Consider the following 17,265-nt stretch of genomic DNA (forward strand, 5'->3'; position numbering starts at 1 on the left):
CAGTGATGGCGAACCTTTTGAGCTCGGCCTGTCAGCATTTTGAAAAACCCTAACTTAACTCTGGTGCCGTGTCACATATAGAAATTTTTTGATATTTGCAACCATAGTAAAACAAAGACTTATATTTTTCATATTTATTTGATATATTTAAATGGCATTTAACAAAGAAAAATCAACCAAAAAAATAAGTTCGCGTGTCACCTCTGACACGCGTGTCATAGGTTCGCCATCACTGTCCTAGACTCTAGCAAAGGAAACTAAGGAGAAAATAAACAAGCTTCTGCACAGCAAAGGAAACCATCAACAAAATGAAAAGTGTGGCAGAGTATACTTGGCCATGATACAGCTAGTAAAGGTTAATATCCAAAATATAGAAGGAATTCATACAACTTAAAAGGAAGACAAACAATCCAATTAAAAAGTGGACAAAGGTCCTAAGTGGACACTTCTCCAAAGGGGACATACACAAAGCCAAGAGAGTTAAGAAAAAATGCTCTAAGTCACTGATCAGCAGAGAGATGCAAATTAAAACGACAATGAGGTATCACCTCACACCTGTCAGAATGGCCGCCATCAACAAGACAACAAATGACAAGTGCTGGTGAGGATGTAGAGAAAAGGGAACCCTCATGCACTGCTGGTGGGAATGCAGACTGGGGCAGCCACTGTGGAGAACAGTATGGAGTTTCCTCAAAAAATTAAATATGGAACTGCCATTTGACCCAGTGATTCCAATTCTAGGAACATATCCTAAGAAATCAGGAACACCAATCAGAAAGAATGTATGCATCCCTGTGTTCACAGCAGTGCACTTTACAATAGCCAAGATCTGGAAACAGCCCAAGTGCCCATCCGTAGATGAGTGGATAAAAAAGCTGTGGTACATTTACACCATGGAATTCTATGCAGCAGTAAAAAGAAGGATCTATTACTCTTTGCGGTAGCATGGAGGGGCCTGGAGAGTATTATGCTAAGCGAAATAAGCCAGTCAGAGAAAGACAGAATTACACGATCTCAGGCAAATGTGGAATCTAATGAACAAAATAAACTATTGAACAAAATAAATCCAGAGACACTGAAGCATGGAACAGACTGTGGAATCTCAGAGGGAAGATGGGGGAGGTGGGTGGGTGGGAATATATCAACCAAAGACCTTGTATGCATACATACATATATGCATAACTCATGGTCACAGACAATAGGACTGAGAAAGTTGGGGTTCAGGGGGCTAGAAGGGGTCAATAGGGGAAAAGGCAGACATATATAATACTTTCAACAATCAAGATTTAAAAAAAATAAAAATAAGCCACCACAGAAAGCATATATAGGGTGTCCCCCCAAAATGTGTACACACTTTAACAGCTGATAACTCACTTAATTTTCACTCCTTTTATTTATTATTGATAATTAATATAATGAGCATAGCATGGTATGAGCTATGGTTGATTAGACTTCATTGGTTTTGAAAGTTTTGAGTGAATACTTTGTAATGTAATGACTTGAAGGTCTGGCTTTAAGGCCTTAGCTTATCACAGAGTTTTAAGGAATGTCATAGCTGGAAAGTGGTACCTCACAAAGATGGATCCAAATGGAAGAAGTTCATTCTTGGCTCATCTTACTCAATCATGATACTCATTTTTCAATCCCAGACTCCCATTATGCAACGGTATTTACTGTTGGCAGGCCTGTCGGGTAACAGACACCCTCACACATTGCTGGTGGGAGTGTAAACTGGTACAACATTTATGAAGTCAAGTTGGCAGTATCTTTCTAAACTGCACACACACACACTTTGGGATCCAGATACTCAACCTTCTAGGAATCTATCCGAAGGCCATACTAGCATGTGTTTGAAATGGCCCACAAAAAAAGTTGTCCAATGCAGTGTTGTTTGCCAAAGCAAAAGACTGGAAACAACATACATACCTATCATTTGGAGATTGGTAAAACAATCTGGTATATCTTTTTTAAAAAAAAAAAAGATTGTGCAATCATAAAAAAATGTGAAAACTCTTTAGGTACTGATAGGGACATAGGAAGTGAAACAAAATTAAGGCGTGAAATATGAGGCTGCTGTGATTTCTACCATAAAGGAGGGAGTGAAGAGGGGAAGATGGAGCTCGACCAGCCTGTTGTGTAGGCACTGATGTCTTTGGAAGGATCCAGGACAAATCAGTGCTTCTCATCACCTCCAAGATGAGAAGTGAAGGTTAGAAACGAGAGTGGCAGGGCACGTTTTCATACTTGATGCTTTTAAGTGTTTTAGATTTTGTATAACGTGAAGGTATTCCCTGTTTAAATTTTTTATGTTATTAAAGGGAGTCATTGTTATAAAGTTAACATCCTATAGCATAGACACTGCAATATATTACAGCGGGGAAGTGAAGAGGTAAGGGTTGGCCTGTCTCATTTTGTCACTCTCCACCCTTCTCTTAGGCCACATCAGCTTCTATATGTCACTTCTGGACCAAAGGTGTAGGCCAAGCATGTCAAACTCGCGGCCCACCCAATATAACGGTATGTCAGAAACATTTTAATAAAAATTTCATAATTTTTACAATATCTGTTATACATAATTATTAATGAACGACAACGTTCGCTAATGACTGATTACTATAATCGTGTTGCATTCATTTCCCTTATGCGCAGGCGCACCATTTCTCTCCACTAATACTAGCAGCGAATATTTTAGCAGCCGATGGCCACGTCATTAATCTTGTACTGACTTGTTTGGTGGGCGCAACAGGAAATATTTCCTTTTCGGAGAACAAGAAAAATAGGGGTTTTTTTGCATTATGCTTATTAATTTGTGCAGTTATTCAGTGTCTGGTAAGATAATGTTCAAGAAAAAAAATACTAATTTTTATTAAAATGTTCTATATTTGCCCTAACCGGTTTGGCTCAGTGGATAGAGCATCGGCCTGCGGACTCAAGGGTCCTGGGTTCGATTCCGGTCAAGGGCATGTACCTTGGTTGCGGGCACATCCCCAGTAGGAGGTGTGCAGGAGGCAGCTGATCGATGTTTCTCTCTCATCGATGTTTCTAACTCTCTATCCTACTCCCTTCCTCTCTGTAAAAAAATCAATAAAATATATATTTTTTAAAAATGTTCTATATTTTATGTTAATGATGACTCATTTATTTCGGCCCTTTGTATTCAGCATGTCTCTAGCAAAATAAACCTATGTTTCTATGAAAATGGAAGCTTTTGTTTTTTTGTGGCCCACAGACACTTAGACCTTGTTTACTTGGCCTGTGTTAGCCTTTGAGTTTGACATGCTTGGTGTAGGCAGTGTCAATCCCTATATGAAAGATCAGTAAAGCTTTTTTTTTACAATTTATACCTAAAATAATGATCCATAAAAGTGGTACTATTACTAGGTTGTTCTTCCTAAGGGGTTCACACCAACCCTCTGGATGCGGGCGCCCTGCTCTGAAGGCCAACCAAAGATCTGTCAAAAGTCCCGGTACCATTGAAAACATAGCCACCCATTCACATAAACGAAGAGGTAAGAATTTATAAATGTGTCCTCCATATCCACAACAGCCAACTTCCCAAAACATGAATTCTCTATAGCAAAGCCAGACACCAAGTCAGCGGCAGGGTAACGGACATCTCCGAAGTCCCCCGCCGCCAACCCTGGGCGACACTCGGGTCCCTGGGACATGGCAATGGAATGATGGCTCTTGCTTCATCATGTGAACGTTAGAACTATTTTCTTTTAAAAGAAAGAGACATTTTTACAAAGGACAACACAGGAGGTGCCCCAAAGCAAAACAAGGGGAATAGAACGACACGGTTTGTGCTGTTGCCATTACTGGCGAGATTCTGATGTCCCCAACTGCAGAATCTCGCGTTATAAATCCAGGGCTGGCTGTCAGTTCTAATTTAGGGAGTCAGGGACAGTTTCCCACAGTAGCGCTCTGGCCTGAAGCCGTCTGTCTGACTTCTAGACATTGCCGTGTCAACAGCATGCCCTTGAACGTTTCGGGTGCCCAGCGAATTAGTGGTTCGTACCAGAGACAGGATACTAGGGACTGAGACACCAGACAAGAGAGGCATCTGGTGAAGGTAGATTTATTGAACTTTCTGCCAGTCTTATTTTGTAAGGCCGATGAGTCCAAGGACCCGGAAGGAGCACAGAAAAGTAGTGATCCCCCGAACACTTGGTCAACACAGTGCCAGGAGCTTCACCAAGTACTCAACATTTTCTAGGAAGAGGAAGGAATAGGACTAATCAGAAGAGCGTAAAAATGAAGGGAAAAAATGGTCAAGTATGTATCACAGGACTGACTATGCCTTCCATGTTTTTATTTGCAGGCTTTAAACTGATAACCAGACTCGTACTTCCCATCTTGTCCATTTGGCCAACACTTTAGTCATCCTCCAAGAATTTTCTTGACTGCAGCCTTCCTCAAACTGATCAGTCCTCACTCCAGTCCGAGGGATGCATGTCAAGTGCTCCTTCTGTTTCAGTCGCACTTTGGGGCAATGCCTGTTCTTGCTCAGAGATCTTCCTTCTGGTCACTCCTGAGAGCAGACAGCCTTGGACATGCAGGCGATCTTTCAGGCCACGCCGGATGACGTTCAACCACTGAGCCACACCAGCCAGACAGGAGCTTGCCTTCTTGACATTGTGTCCCTCCTCCCTGGGCAGAACCTCATTTGACAATGACCTTAGGCATGGAGTTCTCCAGCTCGGTTCTGAAGCTGTCTGTCCGACTCCTAGACATTGCTGTGTCAACAACATGCCCTTGAACGGTTCGGTGCCCAGCGAATTAGTGGTTCATACCAGAGACAGGATACTAGGGACTGAGACCCAGACAAGAAAATACTAGGATTTTCAGACCCAGGCATCTCTGGTCTGAAAGAATGCTGGGGTGGGGGGATAGGACTGGGGATTGGTATTTAAGCCTGAATTTCTCATGTCCCCGGGTCAGAGTAAGTTATAGTCCCTGCATCGGAATAGCTTCTTGGTCAGCCAGTGGTGGGTCAGAGGGCTCCTGCCCTTTGCTAATGGATCTGTGTGTGACTTGGGACAGGCTTTCCAGCCTGTCCCTGTCCTTCTCCGACTGGTGCTGTGTGGGTGCAGCCGCTGCATACACACAAGCTTCCAGACCACAGAGTTGACTGTGACCCCTGGGGGTGCTTCTTGGCTAAATGCCTGGCTGCACTGTGATTCTGCTTGTTTCTGGGAGCCAGATACTAGGGACTGAGACCCAGACAAGAAAATACTAGGATTTTCAGACCCAGGCATCTCTGGTCTGAAAGAATGCTGGGGTGGGGGGATAGGACTGGGGATTGGTATTTAAGCCTGAATTTCTCATGTCCCCGGGTCAGAGTAAGTTATAGTCCCTGCATCGGAATAGCTTCTTGGTCAGCCAGTGGTGGGTCAGAGGGCTCCTGCCCTTTGCTAATGGATCTGTGTGTGACTTGGGACAGGCTTTCCAGCCTGTCCCTGTCCTTCTCCCACTGGTGCTGTGTGGGTGCAGCCGCTGCATACACACAAGCTTCCAGACCACAGAGTTGACTGTGACCCCTGGGGGTGCTTCTTGGCTAAATGCCTGGCTGCACTGTGATTCTGCTTGTTTCTGGGAGCCAGCAGACTCCTCCTGATTGTGTTCTCCTCCGAGGTCTCCATTGTCTTTGACAATGACCTTAGGCATGGAGTTCTCCAGCTCTGTTCCGAATGCAGCCAGTCCCTCAGGTGGAGTTCTAGAACTTGCCATCTCTTTCTTCGCTCCTTTCTTTCATCCTTTCTTCGCTCCTTTCTTCCCTCCTTTCTCCCTTCCTTCCTCCCTTCCTCCCTCCCTTCCTCCCTCGTTCCAAATGCAGCCAGTCCCTCAGGTGGAGCTCTAGAGCTTGCCATCTCTTTCTTCGCTCCTTTCTTCCATCCTTTCTTCGCTCCTCTCTTCCCTCCTTTCTCCCTTCCTTTCTCCCTTCCTTCCTCCCTCCCTCCCTTCCTTCTTCCCTTCTTCTTCCTTCCTTCCTTCCTTCCTTCCTTCCTTCCTTCCTTCCTTCCTTCCTTCCTTCCTTCCCTCCTTCCTTCCTTTCTTTCTTTTCTTTCTGTCTTTCTCTCTCTTTCTCTCTTTCCTTTTTTTTTTTAAAAAAAAGGGTTTTTATTGATTTTAGAGAGAGGAAGGGAGTGGAGTAGAGAGAGAGAAACATCAATGACGAGAGAGAAACCTGGATGGCTGCTTCCTGCACTGCCTCTACTGGGGATGGAGCCAGTCACCTGGGCATGTGCCCTGACCAGGAATCAAACCGATGACCTCTTGGTTCAGAGGACAACGTTCAACCACTGAGCCACACCAGCCGGGCAGGAGCTTGCCATCTTGACATTGTGTCCCTCCTCCCTGGGCAGAACCTCAGGGCCACTGCACCACGTGGCCTACTTCTCCTGGACTGACATTTCCTTTTTTTTTTAAAAAAAGGGTTTTTATTGATTTTAGAGAGAGGAAGGGAGTGGAGTAGAGAGAGAGAAACATCAATGACGAGAGAGAAACCTGGATGGCTGCTTCCTGCACTGCCTCTACTGGGGATGGAGCCAGTCACCTGGGCATGTGCCCTGACCAGGAATCGAACCAATGACCTCTTGGTTCAGAGGACAACGTTCAACCACTGAGCCACACCAGCCGGGCAGGAGCTTGCCATCTTGACATTGTGTCCCTCCTCCCTGGACAGAACCTCAGGGCCACTGCACCACGTGGCCTACTTCTCCTGGAGTGACACCTCTGCAGACCTTGCAGAGGGGAATACCGGCTCCTGCTCTTCTAGGCTGGCCCCGCCCAGTATGGCATCTCTGGTCCTTAAGAATGCTGGGTGGGGGGATAGGATAGGGGTAACTCATTGGAACACTGAAGCTAGGTGAGGAAAGGGGGTGCAGTCCTCTGGGTTATGGCCACCCAGAATAGAAAGTCTGCAACATAGAGCTGGGGGTGGGAGGGAGGGATGAGGAAGGCCAAACACTGAGAAAAGCTTCTCTGACAGACAGGGGAACATAGGGACAGCTCATGGCCTACATGCACCAGAGTCTTGTTCTTACCAAGATAGGATTTTCTTTAATAATGTTTCATGATTTGCTACAGGCTCTTATGTCAATTTCCAAACACTTTGTTGTTGTTTTTTTAATTATTTTTTACCAGTTAAATGGTTGCTTCACTGAGAAAAAGGTTGGCCAAGCAACTCACAGGGTCATTCTAGAAGCGCTGGCTCTACAGATGCAACATTTTTTAATCGAACCTGGGACCCTTGAGTCCACAGGCCGACGCTCTATCCACTGAGCCAAACCGGTTAGGGCTACAGATGCAACATTTTAATGTTGGAATATTATGAATAAGTTGATGCCAAGAAATTAATCAATGTGGATGAAATGAATACATTTCTTGAAAACCACAAGTTATTAACATCATTACAAGAAGAAACAGATACAGTAGCTAAGATTCAGAAACAGCCCAAGTGCACATCAGTAGATGAGTGGATAAAAAAGCTGTGGGACATTTACACCATGGAGTACTATGCAGCTGTAAAAAAGAGGGATCTCTTACCCTTTGAAACAGCATGGATGGGCCTGGAGAATATTACGCTAAGTGAAATAAGCCAATCTGAGAAAGATAAATATCACATGATCTCAGTTATTTGTGGAATCTAATGAGCAAAATGAATTGACCAACAAAATAGAACCTGAAGCAGGGAGGCCTGGAACAGACTGACATATCTCAGTGTGGGGTTTGTGGGGATGAGAAGAGATAACCCAAAGAACGTATATACTTATATGCACAGCCATGGACACGGGCAATAGGGTGGTGAAGACCTGGGGCTGGGTGGGTAGGGAGAAGAGGGGCAAACAGGGGGGGAAATGGGATATATCTGTAATACTGTCAACAATTTAAAATATATATATATTTTAAAGAGAAACAAATAACTGTAAATTGATATATTTTCTTTAAATATTATAGCTATTAAATACTATTTAGATATTGTAATTGATATAAGATGCTGCAGCTTACAAAGATCTATTAGAATGCTATTGATAAATAGTTGGAGGGAAATGAGAAGAAAACCACACTGTCCATTTAGTTAATGTTTCATTTAGTTCTTTGGGGAGCAATTCTGCTGTAGGCTACCTAGTTAAAAATATATTTTTTAAAATAGAGCATTACCTCTAATATCACTTAAAGACATATTTATAAATAATAGGTTAACTAACAATAAATTACATTAAAAAGAAACCATAGACATATTTTATAAATAATAAATCATTTGAAAACCAAAAACATCAATTGTTCTAGTTCTTCAAAAAGACCCCAAGAGTGGTTCTAAGAGAGCTGTTTCGTGTTTGTGCTATTTCACCGCTGCCCTTGAATGCCCTGAGACCACAATTTTCAGACCTGCCTAATCCATAAAATTAGTAGCGGGGAGTGAGTTTACACTATTTTCTGTTGTTGTAAGGAAGGATTTACTAGAGATGAAGGTATGGAGGGAGCCATGAAAACAATTCGACTCTAAAAATATGACGGAGAACACATATGTAGGTTATTCTAAGTTGCTTACTTTGTGGACTATTTCTACTCATGAATAATGAAGTAGAGAATGGCTACAATTTTCCATACAAAATGTTCCTAAAAGTTCCAAGTATTCCTGTTTCAGTAATGAGGCTGCTGAAGGGGAATTGAACTTGGATATGTGTAAATTGCCTCCGTTCCCTAACACACGGAATGAGGAGACACCACCTGAGAAGAATTAATGGAGGAGGGTACCCTATAGGTACTTGACAGCTGCTCTTTCCAAGACTGGAAGCGGCATCATTAAGGATGATAAATGACAAAGTTGAAGGACAAGAGGTGAAATTGGCAGGTTATCCCGGAATATGGTAATGAAATGTTATAATAGCACTTGGAGTGGCTTCAGCTAGTCTGTGTGCAGAAATTTCTGACACATCTGGTGTCAAATTGTGGAATTTTATCTCCAAGAAGGAGCGATATGAAAATGTACCTGGCTCCTACTGGCAGTGACAGGTTAAGAAGAAGTCAGTAAATAAACTTTTGAAGTTTGTGTTCATGCTATACAACACCATTATTTGGGATCTTTTGCAGATCTTCAATAAAAGCTCTTTTTTAAAATAAATGAACTTCTGTCAAAGACTCCCCATACCATAGTTATTGAATTTTTCATCCATTATTCTAGTCTGCTGAGCCTTGTTGAAAGCCTGCTTTTATGATCCAATAGATAACTCCAGTAGGCACACCATGACCCAGTTTCCGTATCTTTAAAATGGGGATAATAATAATAATAATGATATCTAATTCAAAGGGTTCTGAATAGTGAATGAGTTAACACATGAAAAGTTTATAGTATATTCTCAATATTTAAGATATTATTGTTCAATAAATTGACTTAGGATCATGACAAACTCAAACCAAGATAAAACTCTACATGCCACTACACATTTTTTTCCAGGGAATAATGGTCTGGCAATCAAAATTATTTGAGTTTACTATTTTTGCCAGTGACAATCCATGTCATGGGATCCATTGCCAGACAATCCAGTGGTTGGAACAACACTCGGTCCATCTCCTTCTATCGAGAATAAAATGATAACAGTTGTTATATGTGTTGCTTAAATCAAAGTGCCCTATGTATGCTCCTGAGATAATTGATAACCCCAACTCAAACATAAAACATAATTTCAATATATATGATTTTGCCTCTGAATATCTGGAATACCAGAGACCTCACTCTCTTTCATAAAGGTTTTGGTATTCTTCATGAATTCATTCTTCCTTTCGTTTTGATGAGTATGTTCTATGAGCTAGGTAATGGCCTACAGATTTAAAAGAAATTGATGTATATTATTGTCTTGGATTTCTTCCAGTCTAAGGAAATACAGGGCATTGTCATAATTCTATGGAGAAATTATGACTAGGGCCATGCAAGTCCAGAGGGTCATGTGAGATTTCCTCAAGGGTGTGACATGTGCTTGGGCTTGAAGATGAGTGAACCCCAGAGAAAGGGGAGGGCGTCCTAACAAGTAAGGTGTGTGTGAAAAGGACAGAGGTGTGTGGGATGTGCAACTGTTGAGACAAGAGAAATAGTGGGGCCTATAGGGCTGTTGGGAACTGGCAGGATATGATGCTGGAGGGGTGGGAAATGTTGATATAAATTATTTAGGGAACAACACCATAGAGTGCATTCCTTAGTGCCTGATTCCTTGTGAAAGACTGTGATGTGAACGAAGTTCAAGGTCAGAGATGGGAAAACTTAAAGAGGCTTGCTGGGCTATGTCCTTAACCCCTAGAGTGCCAGGGAGCGCGATCGCGCTCCTCCTGTCTTTCGCCAAAAGTGCCGGGAGCGCTATAGCGCTCCTCCTGCAGTGTCATTATTAGATGCTAGTAGTTCACTCTTTATTGACACATGGCACCTAAGTGCAGATTACTTATGATGCCAAATGTTTGTAGTTCTAAAATTGACCACTGGCATGTATCTGCCTAATTTTTTACAGGTACTACGATTTTATGAAGTTTACTCATATTTTGTAGCCCTAAAGCTTCGAAATGGCGTCCAGGTCTAAGTCTGCTTTTATTAGTGATGATGATATTGCTAAATATGTCAATGTAGTAAAGGTTTCCTTAAGTTTTTGAATATGTAACTTCATTGACTTGCGATTCATAATTTTTTTCCTAAACTGCTGCAAAATCGGCAAAAATGCCTTGGCGATTTTAGCATAGGTCCTAGGATACTGGTTGGCACTCAAAGGGTTAACTCAAGACTCTTAACCTCTAAAGATCCCTCTTCTCTGGAAAAAGGTCATGAGGTCACCATGCTCTGACATGGGTGCAGGTCATGAGGCCCAGGGGGTCTTGAAAGCTCTCATCCACCACCCATGTGGGTGGTAGGACTGACTATGGCATTTCCTGTCCCCACTGGTCGCCCTTAATGCAGGCAGCCCAATGTGAAAGTCGTTCAAGCCTTCCCCGCAGAGGCAGGAACTAGTACAACTGGTGCCTTCTTGCACACCTGAGTTCTTTTGTTCTCCACACAATGAGAAAGAAAAATCTGTGAGAAGCGTAACTAATGCTAGAGTTGTCCAATTCCAACCCATTCTTACCTCAGGCCTCGCCTGGTTGGCACTCAAAGGGTTAACTGAAGACTCTTAACCTCTAAAGATCCCTCTTCGCTGGAAAAAGGTGATGAGGTCACCATGCTCAGACATGGGTGCAGGTCATGAGGCCCAGGGGGTCTTGAAAGCTCTCATCCACCACCCATGTGGGTGGTAGGACTGACTATGGCATTTCCTGTCCCCACTGGTCGCCCTTAATGCAGGCAGCCCAATGTGAAAGTCGTTCAAGCCTTCCCCGCAGAGGCAGGAACTAGTACAACTGGTGGCTTCTTGCACACCTGAGTTCTTTTGTTCTCCACACAATGAGAAAGAAAAATCTGTGAGAAGCGTAACTAATGCTAGAGTTGTCCAATTCCAACCCATTCTTACCTCAGGCCTCGCTTCTGCCTTGCAAAACTTTCTGTTTGAATCTCATTGTCCCTTTTTTTTTTTTGGAAATGATTAAAATAATGAAAATAAGATGCTCTTTACAGAAATTTTAATTCAATAAATTTCCTAGGACCTGGCCATTACAGGATGGGAAATTTTCCTGGAGTTCGAGCCAAGCTTCTTGCACACCTGAGTTCTTTTGTTCTCCACACAAGGAGAAAGAAAAATCTGTGAGAAGCGTAACTGATGCTAGAGTTGTTGTCCAATTCCAACCCATTCTTACCTCAGGCCTCGCTTCTGCCTTGCAAAACTTCCTGTTTGAATCTCATAGTCCCCCTTTTTTTTTTGAAACGATTAAAATAATGAAAATAAGATGCTCTTCACAGAAATTTTAATTCAATAAATTTCCTAGGACCTGGCCATTACAGGATGGGAAATTTTCCTGGAGTTCGAGCCAAGACTTCACTGAGGGATATTCTATTAAGGGTCAAACAACATCACCAACCACTCCCACCAATTCTTAAGCCCACCCCCCATCAGTTTTAAGAACCCGGGAAGTGTCTCACTTCTTAAGATTGTTGTTGTCACAAAATCTTAATGGTCCTTTCAAATGAAAATGTACCTCCCAGGCCTAGTAACTGACCTATTTGGTTCCACCATAGATCATCATAATTTGACAGGGTCACTTATTTTAGAGTTTGATTGCCTTCCTTGCCTCCGGGTGCTGGAGGAAAAAAGGGATTTGTGGCTGAAAGGGTTAAGTGGGTTTTATTATAATGTGCTCCCGTTTCATTTCCCTCCCTTCAGCTCCTTCACAAAATGTTAATCTAATTGTGATACTATCACTTTGATGACAATATGACAAGACAGACAAATTTGATTTTATTCTCCACAGAGCAAAGCATATGCTGCTTGGAGGTTTTGACAGAGAGAAGGACATAAAACAAATGGCGTTCATGAATATACAATTTTTATTGTACACAGTAGCGACATCCAAACTTCGGAGACGCGTGGGTGAGACTGAGGCTTTCCTATTGAGATTAATGGGTATGCGAAGCCATGCCAACGGAGAATACCACGGTTTATGTGAAAAACGTCGATGTGGATACGAATAATTTTCTTCTCAAGATGAATGATACACTAATGGCTGCGAGACACTTGTGCCCAGTAGCGGTTCGTCCCAAGTAATTTTTCTGTTGTTATTGTAAATTGTATAATCTGAACTGCAATGCTAGCCCTGCTTAGGTAAAGGTCAGGTTAGTGCTGTGGGTGGTTATAAAGCAAGGAGGAAATTGGTGTGTGGGGTCCCCTGTTGATAGCTTATGAACGATTCCAAGATGATTTTTTTGGTAACTCTATTTCTCGTTTAATGTAATATAGCGAGCGAAGACGGCACACATTAACAAAACACAAATTAGATTTTTCCAAGTCAACATGCGTCTTCCGAAGGAGTGGAGGGTTGTTGGGGAAAGGACAGTGTGAAGGTCAAAGACACCGTGCAGAACCGGGAGCGGCTCGTTGTCAAGAAAAGAAGAGAAATGAGAAGGGCTGGGAAGTTCTCATGATTGGATTTGACTCATCGCAACACAGAAGTCCAATAGGAGGTCCTGGTCTTTGCCATGAAGAGCCTCCTCGGATATTAAGTGAGGTCCAACCCACCTCGCCTTAAACCAGGATGGAAATGGTTGCATATTGCATATCCTTGTTGCTAAATGGATATTTATAGGATAATGAGCTCAGAGAGACTTGGCATAGGTCATATTTGAATCTCAAAGTTTCTTCTTAATTTTTCAAAGAATAAAGACCCAAATGATAACATGAAATGCAAAAGCAGATTGTCAAACTTTAAAGACTTCAAATATGTGTGTGTGTGTGTGTGTGTGTGTGTGTGTGTGTGTGTGTGTGTGTATACTCATTTCCTAACATTACAGACCTGAAAAAATATACTTGGAATTTAGTAATATGTCTCAAGAAGTACAAGACTCTATAGTTTAACTATACAACTTCCTTCCACATAAGCATTCATATGACTCTCTGGTCAACAGGAAAACTTTCATACAATACAATGTTAAATGGAAAGGGTTAGACTAGCCTTGGCATTGAAGGTCTTTTTTTAAAAAAAAATTTCTTTTTTTATTGTTTAAAGTATTACAAATAGTAGTACATATATCTTCTTTTCCCCCCAATCGACCTTTCCCCAGCCTCCCCTACCCCCCCGGCACATGCCCTCACCCCCCTCCCCGTGTCTTGCGTCCATTGGTTATGCTTATATGCATGCATACAAGTCCTAATAACTAAGATATTGAAGGTCTTTTAAGATCATCTAGTGTAACCATAGTTTCCCCCTGGAGCTGACAGACCCTCTTGGCCAGCCAGCGTCCATTGGGGGAAATGCCTGTTCTTGAGTCAGGTGGGGCTGACTCCACCCGGACGAGAGAGTGGGCCTATGACGCAGGCATGCCCTATCCACGCCCTCCTGGCATCTTCACTGGAACACTCTGGAAATAAGCACTATCTTTTCTTCCTAAGCAGTTGGCCTCAATGTAGACAGGAAAGCTCTTTGTCACCACTTGAGGGGACCTGCTAGACAGTGACCCCAACACGAGAGAGAGCAAATCTCAGAGGAAGAAAAAGTGGGCGCACAGGTCCTGGACCAAGCCGTAGCTACACGACTGAACACCCCAGTGGCACGAGCCATCACGTTTCTTTCTCAGTGAAGCAAGACAAAGCTACGTTTTCCATCCTTTATAAATGAGAGTGTCCCAAGCAATTCTTTGAAGACCATTTCTGCTAATTCTCCTGTAATACCCCTCGTGTGTAAGTGGAAAAAATAAATCAGTATGCTAGAAAAGATTAGAATAGCTTTGTTACTGACACGCTCTCTCCCTAGAAAATTCATTTGTCTTTGCTGTCTGGTCCTTCTCACAAGAAATTCTTGTATTATTTCTTCCGATGTATCTAAGAAGAAGATCGTGTCTGCTAAACCCACCAATAGGTCACAAAGTCATTTTCCTGTTTTCAAATAATTGAGTGTGCTTACATTTTTGGTCATCAGAGTTTTAGATCAGTGGAGATACCAGTTCTAGTGTTCTAAATTCCAAATTCCAGCCAAAAGCAAATTAAATATATATATATATATATTTACATATATATATATATGTTTTTATTGATTTTAGAGAGGAAGGGAGAGGGAGAGAGAGATAGAAACATCAATGATGAGAGAGAATCATTGATTGGCTGCCTCCTGCATGTCCCCCACTGGGGAGCGAGCCCACAACCCCGGCATCTGCCCTGACCAGGAATCGAACCATGACCTCCTGGTTCATAGGTCGACGCTTAACCACTGAGCCACGCCAGCTGGGCATCAGTATTGTTGAGAGCAAAAGATGATAGGCACATTGACTGGCATCCAGCATGTCGCTACCAGCTGTAGCCACTGCGGCATCATAATGCATAGAGCAGTGGTTCTCAACCTTCTGACCCTTTAAATACAGCTCCTCATGTTGTGACTCAACCATAAAATTATTTTAGTTGCTACTTCATAACTGTAATGTTGCTACTGTTATGAATCATAATGTAAATATCTGATATGCAGGATGGTCTTAGGCGACCCCTGTGAAAGGGTCATTCAACCGCCAAAGGGGTCGCAACCCACAGGTTGAGAACCACTGGCATAGAGGCTCTTTGATAACTGAGAAGATGATAGACAGAAATGAAAGAGGAGGAGAGCTGAGAGGAGGCTAGCCTGGTAGCAGTTCACCTTACTGCTAGTCAGACCACTGTGCTCCCAGGAGCTATAGAAATAAAGTTGTTTCAATATTTTCCACTATGATTGTAAGCACTCGATCCACTTCAAAACATGGGAGGATTTTTTGCCAACACATTTAGGGATCCCCACTGCAAGGAACCCCAGTTTTCTCTGGGAGATCCTTCTTGAAGCCCTAGCGTACAGAGCAATCAATGGCCTCACTGGTTTTCTCAGTTTCCTGTGTGCCCAACTGCCTGCTCCTAAAAGCACTGTCATTTCAAGAAACCTGTGTGAACTACATTTTGCAGTAGGACACAGTGTCCAGAAGGTCCCTGGCCAGCGTCATACAGACGGTAAGAAGTCCATCAGACGGCTACTGTGGCAGATGACAGCTTTCTTGCAACCTAGTGACAGACGGTCTATATATTCTCAGAGGTGAGCGTGCTGGTCACCCCGTGGCCGGAACGCTGCACCAGCCAGTTCTCCCGGCCTCGGGTTTGGCTTACACGGATCGCTATTCCTGAAGCATCATGTTCTCTGTGTCTCACCCTCATTCAGAAATGACAGCGCAAGGGGCTAACATGTATTGTGCATCACCCGCCAGCTATCACCCTGCTGGTGGCTTTCTCACATGTTATCTCACTGAGGGGTCACAAGACACCCACGAGGTGCTCAGGGACCTGGGATACCATGTTCGTACTACTCGGGTCACATTCCAACTCCTCAAATGCCCACTGAAGGCAGAAGGCCAACCCAGCTCTTAGTATTCCTGTTTCGTTCCCATTTTTAGTATATGTGCTGCCGAAGCGAGCACTCTTATTATTCCTCATACTAGTCCTTGGCCACCTAGGGCAGTCCCTCCATGTTTGTGCTGTGTGTTTTCCCTTTGCCAAAACACCCTCCTTGCCCTCTACCTATCCAGGTTTTTAACTCCTTCAAGGACCACGCCCACACCTCCTCCTCCAGAGCCACTTTTAACTGAGGGCCGCTTCCCTTTCAAAGTGGGCTTTTTCCTCTCAGACGTATCCATCTGTGAGTCTGTACCTTTTTGGTACAGACGTGCTTGTGTATTACCTTGAATAAACAGTTGTCTACATTTTTTCATAACTGCCCCTTTGAGTAGATTGCAGTCAACTTATAGACCTTATTCATTCTCTCTCTCTCTCTCTCTCTCTCTCTCTCTCTCTCCAATAAGTATTTTTTTTTAATTTATGGGGTGGCTCTTGTAGTTTCAGATACTGAAATTATTCATTGAATTGCATCCTATGCCTGTGAAAGAAAATTTAGGTGGATTTGCCTTGAGTGTCAAGTTCCATGACTCTGAATAGGAGGATGATCACCCGAACTTGGGTGGGAAGGATAATTCAGTTGGCGCCTTGTTTCGTTCAGTGGGCTTCCTGTGTGGGGTTGCCTGGTTCATGAGGAGCCTCGGGAGGGTCATTGCTATTGTCTCAGATGTCCTTCTCTCCCCAGAGTGAGCAAAGAGTCATCCTAATGCATGATGTCATTCCTTCTCCATGAATGATGCCATTCCTCCTCCATACATGACGTCATCATTCCTTCTCCAAGAATGATGCTGTGGCAACTCAAAAGTGCTTCAGACACTCAAGCCTGTTCAATCATGGCAAGACCAAGACGGTCAAGCCAATAATTTGAATGAGTATTTCTAGTACCTTCTAGAAAATGAATCAGAGCCTAAGGTCCTTTGGTCACAGCATCAGAAAAGACTTCCTTGGTCAAAGGGATACGTACTCTCTTGAAATCAAATGTCCTACATCAGTGAGAGAGGGTGTCTTGGTGCAGACAGAGGGTGCTTAGCCAGAAAGAGCATCTTAGAGTTACAACCCCTAACTCGCAGTTCCTTCGGACCCATGTCCATTGCTCATCTCCACCTTGTTTTTTTGTGGCCATTGAGGTGATAGCTCCCCCGTGTCTGCTCTGCTCCATCGGAATGAAGCAGGGAAGCTGGGGCATCCCAAGGTTTGGGGCTGGTTACTGTCTTCAGCAAAGATGCTGGGATTCATTCTC

At 43.2% G+C, this 17,265-nt stretch overlaps 2 long non-coding RNA genes across 2 annotated transcripts in view; one reads left to right on the top strand and one right to left on the bottom strand.

Moving 5' to 3' along the window:
• The window catches only part of LOC106723630, a 10,000-nt gene extending 5,607 nt beyond the window's left edge, over positions 1 to 4,393 (top strand). Inside the window, exons 2-3 of the long non-coding RNA XR_001359340.1 lie at positions 2,437 to 2,517; positions 4,322 to 4,393. This is a non-coding gene — a long non-coding RNA (uncharacterized LOC106723630). The remainder of the gene's footprint in view (positions 1 to 2,436; positions 2,518 to 4,321) is intronic.
• Positions 4,394 to 10,620: 6,227 nt separating this feature from the next.
• Positions 10,621 to 15,858, bottom strand: LOC106723632. Its single transcript, XR_001359342.1, has 3 exons — positions 15,849 to 15,858; positions 11,000 to 11,005; positions 10,621 to 10,762 (listed from the first exon to the last, which is right to left on the bottom strand). It is a non-coding gene; the product is annotated as an uncharacterized LOC106723632 (long non-coding RNA).
• Positions 15,859 to 17,265: the final 1,407 nt, after the last annotated feature.

This window comes from Myotis brandtii, unplaced genomic scaffold (genome assembly GCF_000412655.1).
Source record: "Myotis brandtii unplaced genomic scaffold, ASM41265v1 scaffold612, whole genome shotgun sequence".
In the NCBI taxonomy this organism is placed as follows: domain Eukaryota; kingdom Metazoa; phylum Chordata; class Mammalia; order Chiroptera; family Vespertilionidae; genus Myotis; species Myotis brandtii.